Genomic DNA, 19,875 nt, shown 5'->3' with positions numbered 1-19,875 from the left:
ACAACACTGGGAGGGGGACTAATTACTTTTAATGTTATAACTTACAACGTGCAAATACCAACCAGAAACCTTCACAAATGACTTATTTTCTAATCTGAAAAAGGAGAAGGAGTTTAGATTTTGGAACAACTGATAGTACAGAATTGTGTGTCTCCATCTGGACAAAGCAACTAGGCCACCTGACAGCCAAGCTATCTTCATTTGGTGATAAACAACCTTGCTTGACATGTGCACTTCTGGACCTCCTAATGGAAACCATGTGTTGATCCGAAAATGAAGTGTCCTTGGCAGGAATAGACACAGTGAGCCAAAAACCACACAGATACAAGGACTGTTTGGATTCCTAGCTAGCCTAAATATTATTTGACAACAAACAGATTACTTTTACCACTGTGATGTGGAACTAAACAAAGGTTCTGTACCTAGCAAGAGCTTCACAGGATCCTCTAGCTGCCATCGTGTGTCCTTTGATGTGAAGTCAATGCCTTTCTACCTGGTAAAATGTGTTCCTTCTCCCCCTGCGAGTACATCTATACGAGCTGGTCAACAGCCACAAACTCCCTGTGGTCACCGAGAGGACCAATAGGAAGACCAATAGGGAGACAACCCTGACCAAGATAAAGGGTTAGAGGCAGTGCTTCATTTAAAACAGGATCCGTCACCTCTCGGATTTGACTTTGTTCCGGCACCTATTTGCCCGAGTCCGGTACCTCATGATTTATTAATTGTTTGCACTGTAGACATTCTAATGAAAGCAATCAGCGTTAAATCAAGTTGCCTTCTAATTATTTATCCCGCCCCCAGAAAGACCATGTAAAAGCACAGTGATCCTATCCTTCTGTGTAATCATCCTCCCCTAACACACTGATTTCAGACCTGCTCTCTTATTTGTACATAGAGGTTATGGGGAGGGCTGGTTGGGTATTTAACTGATCTTGATAGAGCAGGTCTTGGTAGTCAACTAGTGAAGAGGTCCCTACGTAATCACGTTATGTAGCCTAGGCTAGTCGTCTCTCTACTGAATTTGAATCATGGGAAAGCCAAATTAAAAACGGATAAGAAAAGGCAATCGAGCTTAATTACATTTTTGAAGTCCAAAAATCCTGAAAAAGAAGGTTAAAACGAACCCAGAACAAGCCAGAGTACTGTCAGTGCCAGAGGAGAGGAGCATCACCACTGGAAATGACTGGAGGGATTGAACTAGCAAGAGTGGGTGGAATGTACAGTAAATAAAACAAAAAAACAAAGAGCCCTCAGAAAATAGTTTTTTGGACATGCCCGAACCAAGGTGCATTTGGTGGCGACGAGGCTAAAGAGACACCCAGGTTATAGTTAACGCTACATCCAGAGTCTTCAGAACAGCCGTAGAAGGAGGCTAAACGTCACAGCCACTGGTCCACTCATGGCTTTGCGCAAGAAATTTACCCTCAGGAGTTAAATGGACTTAAATGGGAGAGTTATTGTGGGAGGTTTTGAAAACTAAGGTAGGATTTTTTTTTTCCTGTACATGTGAAGGTAATCTGAGGCAGGAAGCCAATATGTGTGTTCTGCTGTAGCCTATATTGATTTATTTTAATTTTAAGTTCTATTCCGAAATTGTGATTTGTTCTACTGCTACATTGAGGTCTTGAAAATGATATGAAAGTCAGGTCTTGTTGTATGCATATGGCAGGTGTTCTGCAGTGTTGTCTAAAAATGTTGCTGTACATTGAAGTCTCGAAAATTAGGATAAGAAATTCGGACATGAGTATAGCTGCTGGGTTTACACAAGTATGTGAGCATGCATACTGCAGTGACGTCTAAAATGCTTTGAATTAATCAGCACCTTGGAGAGTGCTGTCCGTTTCACTACCGCATACAGTCGGCTACTTGGCTGTTTACTCTGTCTGCTGCGCTGCTACGGTACCTCAGCGTCCCCAGGATAATCAACACTATGTGTTCCGGGACCTCCCGATTTACAAATAAAGCACTGGTTACAGGGGTTAAGTAGTGGCACTGAAACATGACTAAAATGACACAGAGGCAGATCAAGTTAGTGGGAGTCACAGAGGTACTGGACACTCCATTGAGAGGTCTTTGAGGAGTACTAGATGGGCTGTTGGAATGCATGTCAAGTCTGTCAGTAAGACTTGACAATCAACACCAGCCACTGGCTGATTCAATCCGATGCAACACAAGGGCATTAGAAGGAAATACAAAAAATATCTGACAGCTAGGGTTCTATTTTTAGTTTAAATTATTCATAGATTTCGATTCTTCCTCTGCGCTGCTGGAGTTTATGTTTTCAGGTGGAGGAGGGTTTAGGGGCTCAGTGGGTTGTCAAATCAGAAATGTCTGTACCCATACACTGGTAGAGAGCAGAGAGTATATTCATCATAATCCCCCCATCATCATCATCAATAACAAATGTTATCAACATCAACATTATCCACATTATCATCATCAGACCCATTCAACCCGTAACAGAATGCCCAGGTTCTCAGAAAATAATCTGTCATCTGCAGCCTGGCAGATCATCTCTCAGTACAGTTGTGTTCTGGAGATTACAGGCAATGTGGGAGGACCAGAAGCCAAGGTTTCAGATTACGTAGCCGGTCAGAATGATGCATGACAAGATGAGGTAAAGTGAAAAACAGAAGGAGAGATGTGTGGGGGGGGGGCAGAAAGAAGCAGAAGAAGAGACCTAGAATAGTGACGGATCTTGGACAACTATGAAGTAGAGAAAGTACATTCTTTGTGAGCACTGAACTCAAGGGAAAGATGTACAATGAGATGAGGGAACTCAGGGGATTACTATACCTCCTCTAGTGGCCTATAGATGCATAAGGGCTGTGGGTGTGAAGGGTGATGAGGGGGTTTGAATAGAGTAGTAGTAGGATTACATTGGCTTCATCACTCAAGCGATCAAACAGGAGGGGGAAACGGCATCCATTTGGAAATGTGCTGGTGTGGAGGGGGGCTTTGTCTATGGTGTGTATATTTCGTGGGAGTGTACTACTACACACCTGAGTGGATAAACCTGACAGTACATATGTCTAACCCATCAACTAAACAGTCACGTCAACAATGTGAAAGAACACCACTGACAGATCTGCTGCAGTCTGCATCAGATGAGACCCCCGCCGAGCGAACGCCCACTCCTACTTCCACTGTGTATCCGACTGCCTCGAAAACAAATCTGCTTCGTGCCGCGGCTCTCTGTACACAAAGCCGGTTGACTGTTATTGCTGTACTCAGACTCAGTCCACCTGACCATGAAAAACAAGGTGCTCTGTAATTACGCCAATCTTATGTTCGTTCTCCCTCTCCGCACTTCCCCTCCATCATCTCTCCTCAATTGTGTCTGTGCTGTTATGTTCAGTGATTGGGTGAAGAGAAGAGTGTAAGGGAGGATATTAAAAGATAAATAAAAAGGGAATGAGAGAACAGAAACCGAGAACTAGCGAGTTACAGCATGAGAAGTTGAGAGAGAAGGAGAGATGGAAGGAGGTGAGAGCGAATACCGAGAAAGATGTGTGAGAAAGAGAAGGAGGGCTGTGACTATGTCAACGGCCATGATGGCTCGAATTGTCAGACAAAATGTCCACCATGAGCTCCTATCCCTGAGGGCAGATGTAGGGAGCGAGAGTTGTAATTAGAGGTCGACCGATTAATCGGAATAGCCGATTAATTAGGGCTAATTTCAAGTTTTCATAACAAATCGGAAATCGGTATTTTTGGGCGCTGATAAAAAAAAAATGCTTTATATCTTTAATTAACTAGGCAAGTCAGTTAAGAACACATTCTTATTTTCAATGACGGCCTAGGAACGGTGGGTTAACTGCCTTGTTCAGTGGTAGAACGACAGATTTTCACCTTGTCAGCTCGGGGGATCCAATCTTGCAACCTTACAGTTAACGCTCTAACCACCTGCCTGCCTCTCATTGCACTCCACGAGGAGCCTGCCTGTTACGCGAATGCAGTAGAGGCCAAGGTAAGTTGCTAGCTAGCATTAAACTTATCTTATAAAAACAATCAATCATAATCACTAGTTATAACTACACATGGTTGATGATATTACTAGTTTATCTAGCGTGTCCTGCGTTCGTGCAACGCTGGGGGATGATTTAACAAAAGCGCATTCGCGAGAAAAGCACAATCGTTGGACGACTGTACCTAACCATAAACACCAATGCCTTTCTTAAAATCAATACACAGAAGTATATATTTTTAAACCTGCATATTTAGCTAAAAGAAATCCAGGTTAGCAGGCAATATTAACCAGGTGAAATTGTGTCACTTTTCTTGGGTTCATTGCACGCAGAGTCAGTGTATATGCAACAGTTTGGGCAGCCTGGCTCATTGCGAACTAATTTGCCAGAATTTTACATAATTATGACATAACATTGAAGGTTGTGCAATGTAACAAGAACATTTAGACTTAGGGATGCCACCCGTTAAGATAAAATACCGAACGGTTCCGTATTTCATTGACATAATAAACATTTAATTTTCGAAATGATAGTTTCCGGATTCGACCATATTAATGACCAAAGGCTCGTATTTCTGTGTGTTATGTTATGATTAAGTCTATGATTTGATAGAGCAGACTGACTGAGCGATGGTAGGCAGCAGCAGGCTCGTAAGCATTCATTCAAACAGCACTTTCGTGCGTTTGCCAGCAGCTCTTCGCAAGCACAGCGCTGTTTATGACTTCAAGCCTATTAGCCTAATGGCTGGTGTAACCGATGTGAAATGGCTAGCTAGTTAGCGGGGTGTGCGCTAATAGCGTTTCAAACGTCACTCGCTCTGAGACTTGGAGTAGTTATTCCCCTTGCTCTGCAAGGTCCGCGGCTTTTGTGGAGCGTTGGGTAACGCTGCTTCGAGTGTGGCTGTTGTCGATGAGTTCCTGGTTCGAGCCCAGGTAGGGGCGAGGAGAGGGACGGAAGCTACACTATTACACTGGCAATACTATAGTGCCTATAAGAACATCCAAAGGTTAATGAAATACAAATGGTATAGAGAGAAATAGTCCTATAAATACTATATTAACTACAACCTAAAACCTCTTACCTTGGAATATTGAAGTCTCATGTTAAAAGGAACCACCAACTTTCATATGTTCTCATGTTCTGAGCAAGGAACACAAACGATAGCTTTTTTACATGGCACATATTGCACTTTTACTTCTCCAACACTTTGTTTTTGCATTATTTAAACCAAATTGAACACGTTTCATTATTTATGAGGCTAAATAGATTTTTATTGATGTATTATATTAAGTTAAAATAAGTGTTCATTCAGTATTGTTGTAATTGTCATTATTACAAATAAATAAATCAATAAATAAATAGGCAGATTAATTGGTATCGGCTTTTTTTAGTCCTCCAATAATCGTATCGGCGTTGAAAAATCATAATCGGTCGACCTCTAGTTGTAATGTGCCTGCTGTATGAAGCGAGAGGCAGGGGGTTTAACAGCGGCTTGGCCTGCTCTGATTTGCAACTAAAAGAATATGATAATTGCTCATGTTGCTGCCGGCCCGATGAGTGACATCTCACCAATCCTGGACCTGGAAGGATTGTCTAATCTTGAGTGGCAGTGTGAGCTTCCAATGACATGAGCATCCAATGACACGACGTAAACGGTTGGAAAACGAGGGCTGAGGCGCTCTGTCAATCCAAAATGCTTTGCTGTCCACCCAGACCCCCAAGAAGACCGATAACTAATAAGCACTCCAACGCCTGAGTGGGTCTGAGTAAACAGACCGGGGCTCATGCAGACAGTCTAATTGGCTATCGGAGCTAAATAAATTGTTAGTTGTAGTGAATGTACATGACAGCACAATCATGCTGGGGGAAATACAGTATGCGTCAAGGACGGCTTGTTTTGCAAATCATACAGGGGAGAAAACAATTCACTTAACCTACAAGATACATGGGTCATAGGTGAAGATTATTTGGTTTGACAGCATTTGAAATTGAACTGCTCAAGACAACAGCGAAGGGTAGAATAGTTAAATCTAAATTAATTCATGTGCATAAAAGCATGCGGACTTGCTTCAAGACAATTAAAAACAGCAGACATTTGAGAAACAGATGCCTGTGCTTAAAATAACACACAATAGCTTAGGTCACTTGATCACAGGTGGCGAGCTAACACCTTAATCACAGCGGTGCTCAAAAGTGAGACGTCGCAGTGGTTCTCGGCGGGCAATTTGAACTATTTTAATGCGCCACAATGTTTTAAAGGCTTTAGGCTAATGCTAAATGCTAAGCAGATGAATAGTCCTGCTGATACTTTTCATAAACACGTCATTAGCAAAGGCTTGAAAGCATTTACTAGGTTAATCGTATGAGTAACGCAGCAGCTATGTCATCAAGGAAAGGTATGCAGCAGTGGTGCTGAGTTGGACCACTTGAGCATGGGTTACAAAATCTTACGGAGCGATTTTCTCCATGGAAGTGGACCCTAGGGATCTATCACGCTTACCTGATTGTAAAGGTTGTAAGAAGTCATTATTAACCCCTTTAAAAGGCATTAGGTCAGTCTCTAAACCTTCTCATAAAAGATCGTAATGTTTTCATCCCATCATGTCCTCTTGAGTAACAAACAGATCAAACCACAAGCAAATCATGAGCGGTTTACATCCTAATCTCATGGAATCTCCAAGAAATGGTCAAACAATTAGCTAGGCACCAGCCTGTCTGTCCATTTGACATGTCAATAAAACGAGTCACTGAAAATAGTGAAAGACTTTTCCAATTATTCTCTCCATTAGCCGGTATGATTATATAAAGCATAAGCCTACTACAGAAGTGACTCTAGAAATCAGAATTGTTACATTAATACATATTCATTTAAGATAGAAATACCCCAGAAACCATTCAAATCAGTCTTTGTTTGATGGATTTCCATCTACATATGCACCACCACCACCACCATGAAAATCCAGTCCCTGTCGGTTTCTTTCACACTACCCCATTCAGCCATCACGTCTTAAGCAAACAGCACAGTATCTCTTACTCCCCTTGACAACCGCCACAAAAGAAAGAAGTCAGTCGGCTGCCTCGCAGCTAATTGCCCTTTGCCTAGCTCCTCCCTCTTCATAACAGATCAAAGGTAATAATCCTCTGCTAATCCACTGTGGTGTGCCTGCCCTCGCTGCTGTTATGCCTATTATGGCCGCCTTGAATTGGCCGGACTGGATACGCCATTCGTTGTCTCCTCCTCCTTGCCCGGCCCTTGTCCGTTCTAAAGAAAAGGGACCTTGCGACGGTCTCTCAAAACGCCAAGGTCTCCTCCAGCCACAATGGCTCCATTTCACAGCAAAACACCAATTTCACGGCTGGGCGGCCACTGGATAATTAGATGAGCCTTGAGTGGACATGGTGACGCTCGCCTCAGCTCTGTGAGAAGAAAACAAGACAGTGTTCTCTAAAGAGAGGCTAGGGAGAGGGCTACTGAGTTCAACACAGGGCTGGCTTTGTTTGGGTCTCACTTGTCGCTTTATTGCATTAAATGAGTACGGGATGTGTGGCAATTCTTGGTGGAAGTTAGTCTTTCTGGTTGTTGCTCCATGCAGTTTTGTGTGTTATTGGAGTTGTTTGATATCCGTGAGCAGTGAGATGTGGAGATGTTTTGATCAGTCACTTGTTGCTTCCTACCCATCAAATAGCAACGTGACTGGATTTTGTTGTTCCCAAAACAATGTCACCAATCAGGACAATGAATTCTAGCTTGTGGCTATAGGAACATTGAAAGGAGAGCTTTTGAAATACCAGGTACATGTAAATGACATAGTCCATCTCTCACAAATGTACACATGCTAAGTGTATGGCTGGATATACAACTGACCCATCATATTTGACAGCTCCAATTTGTATCTTCAATTTTCCAATAGACATCGAAGTTTCTGTAGAGAATGTAACGTTTTATGAATTTAAGGTAAAGTGTATTTAGGCTTAAATGCAAAAAAATAGTGCATTATTTTTCACGAGGAATATAAAACTGCAACACGTGGAATTACCATTGCCTACCTTACCTCTGCCAACAGTTCGATCTGGGAAACTATTACCATTGCCTACCTTACCTCTGCCAACAGTTCGATCTGGGAAACTATTACCATTGCCTACCTTACCTCTGCCAACAGTTCGATCTGGGAAACTATTACCATTGCCTACCTTACCTCTGCCAACAGTTCGATCTGGGAAACTATTACCATTGCCTACCTTACCTCTGCCAACAGTTCTATCTGGGGAACTTTTACAATTTCTTGGTCGTAGTGTAGAGAAAGAGTAGTTTGGACCTGAGAGAGGATGTACATTTATAGAAGTTGAACAGTTTCATTCAGACCATATAATGTGACCATACCCTGCTGTTGCTTCCCTATAAAAAAATGTAAAACGTGGTTTTGTAGAGTTGATAGTTTCATGGATAGTTAAGCTACTCACAACAGACCAACTTCAACCAGATATTCAGTTTCTCACAGTCACGAACACTGTCCCTATGCTCAGACAAAACTGGCATTGTCTGCCCCACACTTTTTCTGTGGCATAACATGACATCTAAACAATAGCACATGACATGCACATTACATTAAAAAAATTGTTTCTGGGATGTAGGCTGTGGGGACTTACCATGAGTAGGAGACAAAGGCCTCACAGTGAGACGGGTGGGGCAGCGACAGGCTCAAGCCTAAGCCCTTCTCCCATCTCCCAACTGATGCACTCTGGTGTATCTGCAAAAGAGAAAACATCAGTAAGTATTTCATAGTGTCAACAGTCAGCATTACAGCCAACCTTTGCATAACCCGCTAACTGAATAACACAGTCTCATTTTCCATTAAGGTTTATATTCTCAGACTGCATGGCAGACAACATAGGAGTTTGGGATTTTCAATTAAGACATTAGCTTCATATGAATATGGGGCACAGTAACACATGGTGAAGTCAGCATGAGGACACACCACAGACTCCTGCATTACTTGCTGTTTGGGGTTTTAGGCTGGGTTTCTGTATAGCACTTTGAGACATCTGCTGATGTAAAAAGGGCTTTATAATACATTTGATTGATTGACTCCTCCCCTGGGAGAAGAGAGGGAGAGATTCTGCCAAGGCCGAGCCATGAAAAACATCACAAAGAAAATAAAAACTCAGATCTGTCAGAATAATTTTTCAACAATCTGGCCCCGTTCCTGGACATCCTTCGTTCTTTTACCCTTTCACCTCCCTCTATTTTGGTGTTCATGTCTTTTTTTTTCTCAAAGGAGCACCTTGACCCCTTACATGCTGACATCCCCGCTCGCGTTGCAAAATAAATGTAGACATGCATGTTATTCAATTACTGCACCCACACTACTTGCACGCACCAACAAGCGTCTGCATTGCCAAGAGATAAAGTAGAAGTCAGTTCTATTTGTGACGCTGATTGCGCTGCAAGTCCTGCCTCTCCCATCTCCTCATTGGTTAAAAGAACCATATACCCACGTGCCATCTCCTCATTGCATATACCCACGTGGGTGACTGAAAGACGAATGGAGGTCGGTGGTGGTAATACACCTTTAATGAAAGTTAATTGGCAATCGCCATATACAGTTGAAGTCGGAAGATTATTTACAGATTATATACATATACAAGATGATATAAAACTCGTTTTTCAACCACTCCACAAATTTCTTGTTAACAAACTATCGTTTTGGCAAGTCGATTAGGACATTTACTTTGTGCGTGACACAAGTAATTTTTCCAACAATTGTTTGCAGACAGATTATTTCACTGTATCACAATTGCAGTGATACAGAAGTTTACATACACTAAGTTGACTGTGTCTTTAAACAGCTTGGAAAATTCCAGAAAATGATGTCATTGCTTTAGAAGCTTCTGATAGGCTAATTGACATAATTTGTGTCAAATGGAGGTGTACCTGTGGATGTATTTCAAGGCCTACCTTCAAACTCAGTGCCTCTTTGCTTGACATCATGGGAAAATCAAAAGAAATCAGCCCAAAATTGTAGACCTCCACAAGCCTGGTTCATCCTTGGGAGCAATTTCCAAACGCCTGAGGGTACCACATTCATCTGTACAAACAATAGTACGCAAGTATAAAGACCATGGGACCACGCAGCCGTCATACCACTCAGGAGACACGTTCTGTCTCCTAGAGATGAATGTATTTTGGTGTGAAAAGTGCAAATCAATCCCAGAACAGCAGCAAAGTACCATGTGAAGATGCTGGAGGAAACAGGTACAAACCTGAAAGGCCGCGTTTGGTGTGGGGGGACAAAATCAACTTGCGCTCGATGGCGCAGGGCCGGTTTGGGTACGGTGTTACAGCGCATGGAAAGTTTCCAAATGTTCCGCCCAAGAGAATACATGCATAAGGGGTCTTACCTCAGGTTTCTAAAAGTGAACTCACGGGCAACGCTAGGCTCTTTTGTGCATGCAACACACAAGCCCCGTACGTTATTGCGGTGTGTGATACAGATACAACTGAGCTATAGCCAAAACACCAGAGATGACAGATGAGAAACGGAGGAGCAGCCCTGTAGACTGGAGCGAGTCAAGGGATTTTAAGTAAGCGACACCCGAACCTGCTCAACAGCAAGAAAGTTGCACATCCTCTATGATGTCATGATTTCCCCCAAGGCATCAAAGGTCCCCATCTCTTGCAGCACTGGCTTTTATGATAACAAAAGAAAGGCTGCATTACACATGTATGGTTGAGTGAAATATACCTACATGTGGAAGACTAACACAATGCTCAGACTCAAGAGGCTTGCACAAACTGTACTGGCTGACATCTCATGTGGAATTGATGTGGTATTTTCGCATTCAGGTACTAGTCGAATTCAAACAATGTTTAGCAGTATTCTTGGCTATTAAACTGGCCAGGAAAGGCAGAGAGCAGAAGGGAGCGAGAAGAGTGTTATTATTTATGCTTTATAGCTGTTGACAGTGCAGAGTGATCCAATACTAGTCAAAGTGAAGCGATATTTACCCCAAGAAATAAGTTACATATAAGGAGACGCACAAACACACATGTACAGGCGAACACAGAGGGATATTATTCAATACCCTGAATCCACTAGGGGAATGGGGTGATTTTCCAGTTAGGTTATTTGTCTTTGGCTGAGGGAGTAAGCTTAGAGCCCCTCCACTCAGAGAAAGCATACACACTGGGTTAGGGGAATTTAAATCACCCACAAGTTCAGTCATCCAAACCAGAGAATGAAAGTAAGAGGGTGCATCTCAATAGTCTAAAGTAGCTCTCTGACTGAATTTAAAAAGCAGGAAAGATGAAAGAATTTAGCCTAAAAACTACTGGAAATTCTCTTTCACCTCCACACATCAGCACAGATAAAGGAAAGGAAGGTGCTTGGCCAATTGAGTTGAAATCTGGACAATGTACAATAGGTTGGCAGCAAAACTTCAAGTAGCCTACACCATCATCCACCCACCACCAGACAATAGCAGAAGCTCTGAGGACAGAGTTAGCCATATTACAGTATATGCTTCAAACAATACTCACTGACAAAGCATTCGGATTCTTACTCAAGCCACAAAATGGCCGATGTGTTGCGATCTGCGGGTCCCTATTCAGCTGAATGAGAGGGCAACTGAATTGCTGGGAAGGATTGAGAGGCGATAGAGAGATCATTCACTTTGTCTGAGAGGGCAGCCCTTGAGTCCTACATGCTCTGGCGGGTGTTGGCCCCGGGCGGGGAGGAGAGAATATGGGATCTGTCACATATGCAAATCTTGGCTACGAGTCGCTGGGCGCTCTGAACAAAACAGACATTATGTGAAAGGTTTATAGGAAAGAGAGAGAGGGAGATTCGGGTGGTGAGAGCAAGGATGAGTGAAGTGGAGATAAAGTTTTTAAAAAATGAGGGGAAGGTATAAAACAGGCTGCACATGAAGATGAAAGACCCAGATGAAGGGGCAGACACGCACACACCTGGACACACACACACTGTCACGCCCTGGTCTTAGTATTTTGTGTTTTCTTTATTATTTTGGTCAGGCCAGGGTGTGACATGGGTTTATTATGTGGTGTGTTTTGTCTTGGGGTTTTTGTAGGTATTGGGATTGTGGCTTAGTGGGGTTTTCTAGTATAGTCTATGGCTGTCTGGAGTGGTTCTCAATCAGAGGCAGGTGTTTAGCGTTGTCTCTGATTGGGAACCATATTTAGGCAGCCATATTCTTTGAGTGTTTCGTGGGTGATTGTTCCTGTCTCTGTGTTTACACCAGATAGGGCTGTTTTGGGTTTGCACGTTTCTTGTTTTGTTAGTTTGTTCATGTGTAGAGTCTTTATTAAAGAACCATGAATAGAAACCACGCTGCATTTTGGTCCGCCTCTCCTTCAACTCAAGAAAACCGTAACACACACACACAAACGCTATGCTCAAAGAAACCACAGAACTAGACAAGCCACACACAGCACAATGGACAAATAGTCAAAAGGAGAAAAAAAATCTCCACCCACCCACAGACAGATACTCAATCCACACATACTGTACAATTCACACACACACAAACAGCATCAGGAATCCAAAACATGTTGTGAGAGACTGAGCACCCTGGGATTTGAGCAGGGAGCACAGCCGCAGGGTCACGCTACCATTACGACAGGATTGGAAAGAAGGGGGTGAGGGTTTGGAGTTGCTGAGCACAGCACTGGGATTGCCACACTGGAGAAGCTCTGAGGTGTTTGTTTGTCCTGTGTTTAACAGAGCACCTCTCGACCACAGGGCACCAAAGACCTCCAGTCAGTCAAGCGTGGCAACTCCAGTCACAGTCTCTTCTAGAGGTCGACCGATTATGATTTTTCAACGCCGATACCGATTAATCGGCTGATTGAGAAAAAAATAAACTGTATTTGTAATAATGACAATTACAACAATATTGAATTAATGCTTATTTTAACTTAATATAATACATCAATAAAATCCATTTAGCCTCAAGTAAATAATGAAACATGTTCAATTTGGTTTAAATAATGCAAAAACAGTGTTGGAGAAGAACGTAAAAGTGCAATATGTGCTATGTAAGAAAGCTAACGTTTCAGTTCCTTGCTCAGAACATATGAAAGCCGGTGGTTCCTTTTAACATGACTCTTCAATATTCCCAGGTAAGAAGTTTTAGGTTGTAGTTATTATAGTACTATTTCCCTCTATACCATTTGTATTTCATTAACCTTTGACTATTGGATGTTCTTATAGGCACTTTAATATCGCCAGTGTAACAGTATAGCTTCCGTCCCTCTCCTCGCTCCTCCCTGGGCTTGAACCAGCAACACAACGACCACAGCCACCACATCGAAGCAGCGTTACCCATGCAGAGCAAGGGAAACAACCACCCCAAGGCTCAGAGCGAGTGAAGTTTGAAACGCTATTAACTAGCGCCAACTAGCCAGCCATTTCACTTCGGTCACACCAGCCTCATCTCTGGAGTTGATAGGTTTGAAGTGAAAACAGCGCAATGCTTGACGCACAACGAAGAGCTGCTGGCAAAACACACTAAAGTGCTGTTTGAATGAATGTTTACGCGCCTGCTTCTGCCTCCCACCGCTCAGTCAGATACTTAGATGCTTGTATGCTCAGTCAGATTATATACAACAGGACACGCTAGATAATATCTAGTAATATCATCAACCATGTGTAGTTAACTAGTGATTATGATTGATTGATTTTTATAAGATAAGTTTGATGCTAGCTAGCAACTTACCTTGCCTTACTGCATTTGCGTAACAGGCAGTCTCCTTGTGGAGTGCAACGAGAGAGGGGCAGGTCGTTATTGCGTTGGACTAGTTAACTGTAAGGTTGCAAGATTGGATCCCCCGAGCTGACAAGGTGAAAATCTGTCTTTCTGCCCCTGAACGAGGCAGTTAACCCAACGTTCCTAGGCCGTCATTGAAAATAACTGATTTGCCTAGTTAAATAAAGATTAAATAAAGGGGTAAAAAACAAACATTTAATAAATAAATATATAATTTTAAATAAAAAAATATATATATATATATTTTTTTTAAATCGGCACCCAAAAATAACGATTTCCGATTGTTATGAAAACTTGAAATCGGCCCCAATTAATCGGCCATTCCGATTAATCGGTCGACCTCTAGTCTCTTCACAATGGAATCAAGTAGCTCTTACAAAAGCAGCGTCAACTCGTGCTACATATCAAATGTAGGCCTACTAGCTAATTAACATCACGAGATGGGACATGGTTATGGAAGGCTATCCAGTTTGAGTTGTCATCAGCAGTCCTGAGGTAAAGGAGACTATAGGCTGTTCTAGGGCTGCCACACCCAAACCTCTTTCTGCGTGGGCACCATACTCCTACACAGAGTGATGAAAATAATTTCTAAGCTCCAGACGTTTGGGTGGCAGTGTGTATATTGCACTTATGGTATGAAAGCCTCGATTGTTGCTTCCTCAGAGCAGAGCTGGCTGAAGTGAGATGTATAATGGTATGCAGAGAGAAGAATAATGAGGTAAGGCAAAAAAACAAAAACACACAGCCAACAGTGAATAGATGCTCATTCAGATCCTCATTCTTACTGGGGACATTTACTGAAGAATGGAGACGTTAGAGGCAAAGAGTCAATTGTTCCCAGTATCTGGTCTGGTCCCCAGATGTAGCCCTCCAGAAGATGAACAATGGTTAGCCTACATTTGGATCTCTTTTTTTACACTGCAAAAACCTTATCGGTCCATTTGCGTTTTGATACAAAAAACAGCTCAGTATTGAGATGTTACCAGGATTAGATATATTTGTGTTAAAAACATTTTGAAGGTGCTGAAAAAGCCAACACCTTGTAGATACAGTAGATACAGTTTCAGTAGAGCACAATGACTTGGCACTTCGCCAGCTTAAGTTTCCCAAGTGCTCCACTAATTTTAGCACAGCTCGAGTGCTAGATGGATGATCCCAACTCCATGGTGACTCCAAGGCTCAGTGAAGTGTGTGTGGGGGGGATGAGAGAGGGAGGTGGAGATGGAGGGAGGGTGGGTGTCATTCCGTAAGTCTGGATAACTCTGGTCTAGACACGCATACTAAAGCTCAGGATCGGAGGAAGGGAAGGGGGAGGGGGCTCTCAGGCAAACCATCTGTCTTCAAGCTGATCAAAATCTTGATTACAAGATGATGTGGAGTGGGATTCGGATAGCATGCATCTTTAGGATATTCATCCTAAACACTACTGAATAACCCACAACGCATGGGTCATAGGATGCATTCAACAGATACATCCTGTGTACCATTCATGTTTGTGATAAGAGGATAGTATGCTCTGTAGCGTACACCAAAAACTTGCATCCTTTCTCCAGGAAGTGCACTTCAGATTTTAATGGTCCTCGATGTGTCCTGGTTGACCATTTCGATATTTATAGATTTTAGTCCTTTCAATAAATCACAAAATGGTCATGCATCTCCTTAACAGGGGACTTGCCCCAATGCCTGCCCCCCTACTTGCTACCCATAGCATATATATTTAGGCCACTCTTTGTTTGCGTAAAGGGCACTGGGCAATAGAAGGTCAGAGGACAAGCCCGACATGGATAAAAATATATGGGGAAGAAGAATTGAGGGGAGTACAAAACCCCCTCCTTGCTGTCACCATGGCCACATTAGGCCAGTAAGTGTTTGCAGTCACTTCAGCCAAGTATAATTTCTGTGCAACTTAAAAACAAAACTAAATATTTGTGGTGGACAGAGAGAGACACTCATATTTAATATCTCTGGCGAGATGAGCAATCAGAATGTTCTGGTTCCTCATTCTAGTTCTCATGTTCTGACTGCATGATTTTCTTTTCAAAGGGGTTTAATTTATTGCTTGCCTTCTTGGCTATCAGACCGGAGGTGACAGCCAGACAAGAAAACAAATAAGAGAAGACTCATTCCACACAGAATGAAACTCAATGAAGCAGATTCTCTTCCTCCTCAGAGCACCGCTGCTATTCAGTACCCAGTGCCCCCTCGGCAGACTGAATTTGTCATTCCTTAGTATGAAATAACATTGGTCCCCCCACTCCTACCCCCTCATGTTCCCCCTGACACCCCTCTCAGCCATCCAACTTCATCTCTCATTCCCTTAAAAGCAGCATGATCTGCTCCTATTTCCTGTTGGCCTGCTGTGCCCCTGCCAGGGGGGCTTCGCAGGGTTAACACCCCAGGCAGAGGGGCAAGGGGTCTGTGGCGAGGGAAGGGCTTGGCGAGAAGCCAGCCCGGTTCTTTCTGTGGTCAGTGACAGGCCAGTAAAAAGACCCTGTCAGGGCTGATGCACAAGGACAGGCAGAAAAGGGAAGGAGAGGTGACAGGTAGACACCCAGTCCTCCATCCTCTTAGCATTCTGCCAGGACTCACAGAGCCAAGGGTTACGCCTGTCAGATGTGTCAGTCAGGACCGACCTTCCTGCGGTCGCTCCACCAGATTTCCACATCTGTATGTACCGAGCACATTTAATATCAGTCTTTCCCAGCAGGGGGTTCTTGTTCCTGGGCTTAGACCCACATTTTAGCCATGTCTCCCTTCTCCCGGATCCTTGTCTCTGGTGGCACAGCGTGATCTGTGCATTATATCCCTCTGTGCTTTGGTTTCATAAAGAGGTAATCAAGGAAGAACTCCTCTAATAACTACTTAATTTTGCATAAAGTTATGTATCATATTCTCAAAATGTTTTGTTTGGAAAGAACATTACTTAGCTTGCTATTAAAACCATTTTAGTGTTACCACATTTAACTACACTGAGGTTGTAAAGCTAGATGTAGTTTCAAACCCCTAGAGAAAGGCTGTCAGTATAAGAGTTACCACAGCTCAGTCCTGCAAATTTAACCCCCCCCCCCCTCCCCCCAAAAAAACACTACATTAAAAAAAAAATGAAAAACTAGTAAGCATCTTTCTCTCACACCTAGCAATAGCAAAATGCAAGGAGCAAACTGAATTACTGTTAACACAGAAAATACCAACCGTGTGCTTGGAGGTACCCATCAGGGCCACAATGATTCTCTCTAGCTCCGATAGCATATGGCACCTGTCATCCTAAACAAATCATTTCAGGAGTTGCTGATCAACACATTGTTTGCTCCGAACTAATATAAAGCCATTATTTAGATAACTCAAAATCAGTGAATTGCCTCGTGCATTTAAGGCTGATGCCTAAGCAGAGACCTGGACCTTCATCTGTGGGGTCCTGAGTTGCTGCCAGTTATCCAGTGTACAGCAAAAACAAATTTCTGAGAAATGCATCTGAGATATCTATAAATCCAGTCTCAAATTTGCTGTGAGGTGTTCAGACCAAAAACGTCCCATGACATTGACAGCATATCCAAACAACACTCAACATATATTCCTGGTCTATCCTGAGGACTTGGGTCATTCCTTGAGTGATCCTCAAGACCAACAGTCCAAGATGTCAAGTAGACGATAGGACCCTAGAAATGATGAATAGCGTGAGACTACTTTGTGGGTCAGGAAGTCAGGATGTGCCAGAGAAGGACCAGAGTATGATGATATAAGAGCCTTCTCTGGGCTGGAGGAGCTCTACTGGTGCCTCGTTTTAAAATTAGCCATCCCCCATCCTTTACCATCCCTTCCAAAAATCCATCTCATTAAGTAAATTACACATCGGCGTGCCACCAGAGCGGAAAATTGCAATTTCACAGTCAGTCCCTTGGGACTGTGAGGAGTAGCACTCTGTCTGGCGAGACTGAAGTCTCAGTGTGAGCAGTCAAAGGTGAGGAAAGTCATAGGTGCTGTGTTTAAGACGTCTGAGGATGCCTGTAGAACTTTGACATGTCTTGCTCTGAATAGCCTGAGGGGATACTCACACACGGGAACATACCGCGAGAACGGCAGTACAAGATGGATGACCTTACACACAGAGAAAAGATAGCAGCACACATGTTGGGAAGCTGTGGCCGTGACTGTGTGTGTGTGTGTGTGTGTGTGTGTGTGTGTGTGTGTGTGTGTGTGTGTGTGTGTGTGGTGTGTGGTGTGTGTGTGGTAGGGATGTGTCAAATGAAAAATGTGCATCCATTTCAGATGGTTAAGCATTGCACCTGTACTATCATTACTGTACCTCAATTCCGCCACAAAGTTTACATTTCCTTCTCATTTAAATTCTCAAAGTATAGGACTTCGCTGCTCTCGCTTGCCTTTCGCCACCATTTTTCCAACTGTTAACAACGAATGGTGGAGAGTTTACTCCTTGCACGTCGACTCCAAGTGTCGACTCCCCATTTCGGAGTGTCAAGATTAGATTCCACTTGGAATCGACTCTTAAATTCCATATTTTTGGAAAGGAGGAGACTGTTCTCGGAAGTACAGCAACTAATCAAAACACTTGCATCTTTCATAGCGAGCTAGCAAGGGACGAGAGAGAGAGGTACAGTATAGGCAGGTCGGCCACCAGACAGACAGGCCTAGAGCATGGTTCTGACTATCTAGTGGCAAAAAAAATAAAATTGGCTGAAAAAACGTGGTGCGCATATGTCTTGGTAATCTGTTTTACATGCCTCCCAAATTCACCAAAGTAGCCTAAGGTTCCTCTTCCTCTCTGGTTTTTACACAACTTTTCCCAGCCCTTTATAGCCTATGATCTAGTTAGGCTATAACAAGGAAAATAAAGTTGTAATAACTGCACCGTGATTGTAATTTTGTGGGGGGATCCTGATTTCGTTGAATCGTTTTGACGTTTAAACGTTCACAGCCCTAATGTGAGGCCTAACCCACTGAACAAGATAAGGAGGTGCATGAATTTGTTTCTTTCATTTGCATGACAATTTGTTTGCCACCATCCCCAGAAGGCATTGTTCATGCTAACACGTACAAACAAGCCAAAAATAATTGTGGAAAGATATTCATGGCTTTTTCATTTTCCCTTTGATTGCTCAAGCATTTTACTTTTTTTAATAGACAAGAGAAATAGAATCTACTCTTTTAGGTAAAATAACCATTAAAACCATGAAACACTCACTGTCATTTTTCTCACTGTAAAGGTGAGGATCTTCAGAAACATTGACCTTTGTTAACTCTGTGGTAGACAGACACATAGTGAGCTTCAGTGATGGTTAAAAATGAGATTGAGCTGGAGCTGAGCTCCAATGTTGCTAAGAGATTTTACTAGGCCTAATTCATCTCCTGGAAACAGTCCCTTATCCATTTCCTTTGCCCCTAAAGCATGGGGATATGGTTGGCATGTCTTCCCTAGGTCCATCTTCCTAATGAAACCCACAGTAACCTCAGGGGGACATCTGCTGAGCGGACCTCACCAGTGCTCTCCTGGAGATGGCACTAGATTGGAGTGGGAAAGTTGGAGCCATTCCTCTAAAAGTCCATTAAGAACTCATTAGCCCATACATTAGCAGACATCGGCCGTGAGGCACCCTCTCTCTGTACACGCTCTCTGTGTATAAAAAAAACTAACCAGATAAAAAAAAGGGACCATATGCATGATCAGGTAAAATAATAACCCAATGTTCATCTCCCAGGACAAACTGCTAGCGACAGCCATCTAGCGAAATGTCCATGAATGTTTTATGCATTTCAACCTGTCCCGAAATTAATATACAGTATATTCAGAAAGTATTCAGACCCCTTCACTTTTTCCAAAATGTCTTACGTTACAGCCCTATTCTAAAATGAAATAAAAAATAATTGTACTTCAACCTAGACGCAATACCGCATATTAACGAAGCAAAAACAGGTTTTTAGACCTTTTTTTTTTTTACAGAAATTAAAAACACAGAAACACATTATTTACATAACTATTCAGACCCTTTGTTATGAGACACAAAATTGAGATCAGGTACATCCTGTTTCTGTTGATCATTATTGAGATGTTTCTACAACTTGCTTGGAGTCCACCTGTGGTAAATTCAATTGATTGGACAAT

At 42.8% G+C, this 19,875-nt stretch overlaps 1 protein-coding gene across 4 annotated transcripts in view; it reads right to left on the bottom strand.

The window, feature by feature from the left end:
- Window positions 1-19,875, bottom strand: part of LOC110538388 (protein TANC2) — a 142,959-nt gene that overhangs the window by 98,004 nt on the left and 25,080 nt on the right. For all 4 annotated transcript variants that reach the window (XM_036938417.1, XM_036938418.1, XM_036938419.1 and 1 more), the window contains exon 2: window positions 8,619-8,719. The gene's annotated coding sequence lies outside the window, so the exon portion shown is untranslated. The remainder of the gene's footprint in view (window positions 1-8,618; window positions 8,720-19,875) is intronic.

The sequence above is a fragment of the Oncorhynchus mykiss genome, chromosome 12 (assembly GCF_013265735.2).
Source record: "Oncorhynchus mykiss isolate Arlee chromosome 12, USDA_OmykA_1.1, whole genome shotgun sequence".
NCBI classification, from domain to species: Eukaryota; Metazoa; Chordata; class Actinopteri; order Salmoniformes; family Salmonidae; genus Oncorhynchus; species Oncorhynchus mykiss.
Note: the sequence above shows the minus strand (reverse complement) of the source record. Positions and strands in the feature narration are given on the sequence as shown.